Raw genomic sequence first — 8,051 nt, forward strand, 5'->3', positions numbered from 1 at the left:
CTTTCATATGGAAATTTCTTATTTTAAATTACAAAACAGAAATTATTACTAATACATGTAGTAATGACTACTAGAACACAGCTAAAATAAGGGCAAAAGTTAAGAGCAAGAACCAAAGAGGCTGACAAAATGTAGAAGTCATATAGTACACAAGAGGCATTTGGAGAAACCATTAAAGAGTTTAGACTTTGAACCCAGCCTGCCTAGATTCAATTGTGACTCTGGGACTCAGCAGCTGTTTGACCGTGGCAAAGTCACTTACCCTCTCTGGCTTCAGTTTCCACAACTATAAAATGTAGATGATGGTACCATCATAAGTTTGTTGTGAGGCTTCAGTGATATCTATGTATTAGTGTTTACCACAGTGTCAGGCACGTAGGAGATATTAAACAAGTGTTTGCTGTTAATATAATGCTGAGCTGAGGCACTATGATGCTTAAATCCTTCTTCACTGGGAACTGAGCTGATCAAAAACTCTAGGATTAGGCTGTGTGACCCCAGACATGTAGAATTACAGGAACCTTGAGCAAGCTCTTAAGAAGGTCACTACATAAACTACCAAAGAGCTACCTTCATTGACCAGGGTTGAAACTGCAATTCACAAGTGAGAACAGGACAGGAAAAAAGTCCACTCTCCCATCATATCACTACTTTATAGCTGGTTAATGGCTGCATGTTAAGAAAGGACTTGTTAAGCACACTAGTTGTGCCCTGGTAATTACCTGTATTGTATGGATCTCCATTTAATCACCTCCGCTAATCTTATTTTACTTAACATCATGTTTGTAAAGGAACCAGGTATGTATTTTCCCTCATATAATGTATACCAGTTGCATGAGACACTTGACTTTCATTTTCATTTAGGATCTACTCTCTTAACAACTTTCAAATACGCAATGCAGCATTATTGACAATAGATCTTGGTTTTTTGTTTTGCTTTCACTGGTTTCCATTTAGATGATAGATTTCTATAGTCTATTTTATAGTCATCTGTTCTTTAGGATACCTAGGATCATGCAAAGCACCACAAAAGTAAACAAGAAAAAATGTGATCAATGGATAAATAAGATGAATAGATGAGTGGTTTGAAAGATAAAAACAGAGATTTTTCTTTCTTTCTTTTTTTTTTTTTTTTGGTGCTTTTTAGCAAGAAAAGACAGGCTTAGAAATTGCCTAGCTAGAATTATAATAATCTCCTCAGTTTTAAATATATATATATTAAAAGTAAAAAAAATCAGAAATAGGATATATTACCAGTGGAAAAATCAGAAATGGTATGTAGATAAATTCATTTCTTAAGTATTTGCTTAGAAAAAGAATTTATCAAAATATATAATAAACTTATTATTATTTTGTCCCTTTAGTAGAACATGTAAATAATAATGTAGAACAAGCAACAGTAGTGAAAAAAATATAGATGGATTCAACAAAACATAAAATCTTTATCACATAAAACAATTAAAATTATATATGCAGCAGCAGCAGCTTTGTTATAATTAAATGTGAGTGTAACTCTAAAATGATAAAACGTTTCCTGTGTGGCTTATAAAGTAGACTTATTGTTGAATGAAATATGTCGTTCAATGCATTTTGAGGAAAATAAAATGTAAGGTATCCTTTATAGAAATCTTTCCAAGGAAGCTGTTCCACATTTAAAGATAAGAGCGCTGAAGAATTGATGCTTCTGAACTGTGGTATTGAAGAAGACTCTTGAGAATCCCTTGGACTGCAAGGAGATCCAACCAGTCAATCCTAAAGGAAATCAGTCTTGAATATTCATTGGAAGGACTGATGCTGAAGCTGAAACTCCAACACTTTGGCCACCTGATGCGAAGAACTGACTCATTTGAAAAGATCCTGATGCTGGGAAAGACTGAAGGTGGGAGGAGAAGGGGACGACAGAGGATGAGATGGTTGGATGGCATCACTGACTCAATGGACATGAGTTTGAGTAAACTCTGGGAGCTGGTGATGGACAGGGAGGCCTGGCATGCTACAGTCCATGGGGTCGCAAAGAGTTGGACATGACTGAGCGCCTGAACTGAACTGAACTGAACCACTAGTGACAGAATACAATATTTTTTCATATAATTCACAAGAAAGTAATAAGATCTTCAGTCAGAATTTTCTAATTTCTAACACAACCCAGAAATAATACATGTCAAAAATCACAAGTAAAGACAAAAAGTGTTCAGTTTTGGATTATGAATGGTATTGGTCATATAAAATTAATTTCATAAAGTAAAAATATCCAATGGAACTATTCATTTTGGTTGGCATTCTTAACAATAAATCTCCAGGTCTCAGTTTATTTTTGAAAAATAAGCTGGTTATTCATACAAAATAAGACAGCATCCAGGAAAGCACACTATAAAACAGCTATAAAGCAAAGCACAAGTTAAAGTTCTAAATGTAAAATATGGCACAGTCATTGCATCTATTAAATGTTTGATAAATATCTTAAGTTAATGACTGAAGCACTGCAGGTTGTATTTTTCTCACCATGACAATGTTTTGGCTAAAGGTATATTTTATATAATTTTCTAAATATTTATTTGGTTGTGTCCAGTCTTAGTTGTGTCATGCAGGATCTTAGTTCCAGGGATTGTACCCGTGTTCCCTGCATTGCCAAGCAGATCCTCAACCAGTGGATCACCACAGAAGTTCCTGAAAGTATGTTTTTTTGTGTGAATGTCTTCAATCTAAATAATATTACCCAGTATGAATTTATCTTATTCACCATTACTTAGTATTATTTCCAGTATTCAAATTCATTTTCAATAGACTCATCATAATTTCAAAATAATTCATCATAATGGAAACTACTCAATGAAAAAACACAAGTTCTGGATACAAATCCAAGATCAGAGTCTACACCAGTATTGAGAAAGAGACATCATCAAAAACAGTACGTTATAAGTGAAAGCGGTTACACTGAAGGTATCAGTAGTCAGAGAAAGAATAATTCTGTGCATCTACACATTCATCTTTCCATCACTTAACATAGATGCTGTGAAGGGTAGGTATTATAGAGTAACTGACTTAAAAACCTGTCAACCATTTAAGGTGTACCTTTCAGTAAGGCAAAAATAGGAAATTAAAATGACGTTTCTCAGACTCCCCTGCAGTTAAATTTCCAAATATGATTTATACCCTGATGTGACTTAGATGTGTATAGCAGAATGAGATAGAGACCACTCATCTGCTGCTTCAAGTATTTTTGCTGGTAAGCCTTGTGGCAGAGGTAGCTGGATTTCTACTACAGCAGTAACAGAAGTTGTTGATTAATTGGTCCCTCATTTCACGGCTGTTAAGAGAGCGAATCCACTTTGTTGGCGTGGATGACGCGGCTGTGATTTTTAGAGCCAATAACTGTGGTGGTGACTTCCTGATCCCTGGACTGCTGCTGGGGTTCTGTATGCTGGCGACAACAGTTGGGCTGATTCCCAAGCTGAAGGACAAGTCTCCCCCATGCAGGTCATGGTGAAGGATGCAACTCCTCGACAAGCCAGTTCTATGGTGTTTGTCAGAGTCTCATTCCTGGAAGCTTGGCCCAGAGCCTGTATTCTAGTTCTTCTAATAAAATGGAAAGCACCCAGTTCCCTGTGTTAAATCTTTTTCTATTTAAGCAAACTCAGAGTTTCTGGTTTCTGCAACTGAAACTTGACCAATACAACAGTCATGATCCATGCATACTCAGACAGAATTGCTCTGATTTTATGAAGAATTGCAGGCACATTCCCTGAACATACCAAACTTAGATCTGTTTGGCAGAAATGCATTCTCTACCACGCCTGATTCAACTTCCTCAAGCCGATTCTGAACTTTTCTCTCTTTCTTCCCACAACACACGTACCTATCTTCACTATAATAATTATCATACTGAATTCCATTTCTCTGTCTGGTTGTCTGCCTCCCAAACAGACTTTTAAAAGGCATGTTGTATTTAAATCTCTGTATGTCCTATGGCTGGCTTATTTAAAGTAGGTCCTCAATAGTATTGGGAAAAAAAGAGGGGAAAAAAGGATCTGAAATCAAAATAACTCGGTTGTGTTTACTATTTTTAAAATCCTCTCAGGATGAAAGCAACCTAAGTGATCATCAGCAGATGAATGAATAAAGATGTGTATGTATATATATACACACACATATATATAATGTGTGTTATATACATATATATATATATAAAACGGACTATTACTCAGTCACAAAAAAGAATGAAATTTTGCCATTTGTGACAACACAGATGGATCTAGAGGGTATAAAGCTAAGTGAAATAAGTCAGACCAAGAAAGACAAATTCCAAATAATTTTATTTATATGTGAAATCTAAAAAGCAAAACAAATGAACAAGCAAAACAAAACACAGACTCATAAATATAACAACAAACCAGTGGTAATCAGTGGGGAGGGAGGTGGAGGATAAGTGAAATAGGTAACGGACATTAAGAAGTATAAACTTTCATCTATAAACTAAATAAGTCACAAGATGTAATGTATGTAAAAATGTATATAAAGCATAAGGAATACAGTCAATAATACTGCAATAACTGTATGGTGACAGGTTGTAACTAGACTTACCATGGTGATCATTTCATAATGTATAAAAATATTGAATTACTATGCTTTACACCTGAAACTAATAGAATACTGTATGTCAATAATAGTTCAATAAAAAAGTAAAAATAAAAACTATCTCATAACAAATCATAGCCATCACATTTTAGTCTATCCACTGTCCAAAAAATTATGGCAAATTTTTACCTTCTATTCTTTCTTCAATTTGTTTTCATAGACAAGCAAGCCAAAGAGACATCTCCCTGGGTTACTGGAAAATAGAACTCCAGTACTTCTTCTGATCATTTCTCAATGCTAATTTTTAGCAATCTTACTTATATCTCTATTACATCACATCACAAAATAAGTCTTCTATACTGGACATAAAATTAACTTCTACATCTGACAGTGACTTATTAAAGCTTATATTTTATTGAAGTCCATAAATTTTATAGATACAAGCAGATCAGAATTTGAGTAAGTTTGGGTGTGTAACTTATACATGACAGGATTGAAAAAAATCTTAAGTATAAGCTATATCTTTTAAAACCAAATGGAAATATTAGAACAACAAAAAAATACAACCAAAATAAAAACTCACTGAATAGGCTTAATAAAATATGTCAATGAAAGAGGAACAAAATTAATAAAGATGTATCAGTAAAATTATCTGAATAACCAAGTATTAAAAAGATTTTTCTTTTAGTGAACAGACTCTCAAGGATATAAACCAAAAAAAGCTAACATTGGTGTCATCAGAGTCCCAGAAGGAAAAGGAGAATTTGGGACAGAAAAATATTTGAAGAAATAATGAAAATTCCCCAAACTGGGTAAAAGATACAAACAAATACAAATACAAGGTAACATGTAAGCTAAATAAATGGAGAATAACTAATTAAATTATGGCACATTGATTTGAAGAAGTGGAATAGAACCATCATGAAATAGTGTGCAATTATGTATGTAAATATGGAGTATATTTTTCATGTAAATATGAAGTTTGTTTTATTAGAATAGTGAGAGGAATAGGTATTATTTGGGAGGCAATCTGTCTTCAGTTTTGTGCCTTTTTTTACAATAAAAAAAGAGAAAGAATATCCCAGTACATTGGTATTTATTTATTGAGGTATCACATCAAAGCATTCTGTTTCTCACACTACAGAGAAAAATTAAAACATCAGTTAATTACTATACTCAACAGTACATCTACATGGATGGTATCATCTGCCTAATGACCCCAGACTGCAGCGAAGACAGAAACTTATAACAACCGGACATTATAGGGTTATGACAAAATACCCTGCAGAGTTCCCAAAATAGTTTCAAAAACTTTGACAGCTTTGCTGGAAAATATGTTTCCTTAAAATGGATAGTCATGAAGCTAACCAACTCCAGATTACTGCTGTTTATTACAAAAATTAAACATCTGCTTTCTCTTTTTCTATGGCTTTCTCTCTACTTTCTTGGAAAAGGGGAAAAAATATGCTTAGACTTTGCCTGAATAGTTTAGAAGATGGGTACGTGTTGATTATTATATTAATAACTAGAAACATTTCAATACATAAAATTGTTCAAGTTCCACACTGTATCCCTTTTCATTAACCATATTCCCAAGATGCTTATGTAATTAAAGGTAGTTTCAAGCCAAGTCCTCATGTCTACAAGCTCATGGATCAGTTGTCCAAATTTCTTCCTCTTAATGTTTTATTCTCTGATTTGGAAAATATGATTTATTGAGCCAACCTTTCATTAAATATTAAATTCTCTTCTGCCAACTCCCAGAGGGGAGGTACTTTTATTGCAGTATATCAATAGCAATACACAGATTTTTGAGACGTTTGTGGGCAAGACGCATATATCTCACAGTTCACTGCACCAGTTTTTTATCTCATGAGCCAAATTTACATATCCTTCCAAATCTAGGCTAGAGATCCCCTCTAGAGGCTGACAGGAATAAAAAGGAAGAAATGTTGTACAGCATACCTAAACCTAAAAACTCAAAGCATGTTAAAACAGATCATATTTTTCCAACATGAGGTAGATAGCAATTTACTTTTAGTAGAGCAGAAACTAACATCCTACGTCCAATGCTCAAAATTCAACCACGAGAAAAATAACATTCCTATCAGAGCAAGTTGGTAACTCATCTATATACCTCATATCCATATTTAATTATTTATTAATTCATCCATTCAACCACTGTTTAATGAATGCCATGGTAAGTAATGCACCTTCCTAAGCAATGGAGATACTTTGCTGAACCCAAAGAAGATGGTCCCTATCCTCATAGAGGTAGATATGAACATTATGCACTCAATTACATGATTATGTATATCAATACATGTTGCGAGGAAGACTATGCAGAAGTCTGCTTGTGATTGAACTCAGTCGCTTAGTCGTGCCTAAATTTTTGTGACTCTTGGACTGTAGCCCACCAGGCTCCTCTGTCCATGGGGTTTCTCAGACAAAGATACTGGAGTGAGTAGCCATTTCCTCCTCTAAGGGATCTTCCTGACCCAGGGATTGAACTCACATCTCTTATGCATCCTGCACTGGTGGGCAGATTCGTTATCACAGTGCCACTGGGAAACCCCCATGGAGAAGTCTACTTCTAAGAAAAAGACTAACACTATGGAGGCTTAGTAGCATACAACAGAGGGTGTTTTGAGGGGCAAATAAACATGAGCAAAGCCAAATTGATAATGAGAAGACAGAGCAAGGGGGACAATGGACAAGGGAGCAACCCGTGCAAAGGACTTGAGACAGAGTAAACAGAAAGATGGTCAGGGTTGGAGGACAGAACTTGGAACAGGGCTTATGAAAGGGCAGAGGAAGATTGAGTCATGCCTTACAGGTCATATCCGGATTTGGCTTTTCTTCTAAGGACAGTGCAAAAACACTGAAGTTTTGGGAGCAAAGGAAGGACATAAACAGGTTTATGAGTTACTGGGATTTTTTCATCACTGCAGCAATAGATGAAAAATGAGTCAAAGGAATCACATAGAATAGGAATAGGAAATCAGTTAGCCTCTAACAGACCAAGAAAGAAATGATGGTGACTTAGACAAAGCAGTAGTTTTCAAATGAGGGCAATTTTACACCATGAGGACATGCTGCATTTCTGGAGACATTTTTGGTTGTCATAAGTAGTAATGGTGTTACCACTCGCATATAGTTGGTACAGACCAGGGATAATGTTCAACACCCTACAGTGCACAGGACCACCCCACACCACAGAGAATGACCCAGTTCCCTAACGTCAAGAGTGCCAAAGTTGAAAACCCTGGACTAGAGTGATGGCAACAGAAATGAAGAGAAATAGATACATATTTTGTTTCCCAGGTAGCACTAGTAATAAAGAACATGCCTGTTAATGCAGGAGGTGTAAGAGCTGTGGGTTCAATACCTGGGTTGGGAAGATCCCCTGGAGGAAGAAATGGCACCTGACTCCAGTATTCTTACCTGGAGAATCCCATGGACAAAGGGGCCTGGAA

This window comes from Muntiacus reevesi, chromosome 14, assembly GCF_963930625.1.
Source record: "Muntiacus reevesi chromosome 14, mMunRee1.1, whole genome shotgun sequence".
In the NCBI taxonomy this organism is placed as follows: domain Eukaryota; kingdom Metazoa; phylum Chordata; class Mammalia; order Artiodactyla; family Cervidae; genus Muntiacus; species Muntiacus reevesi.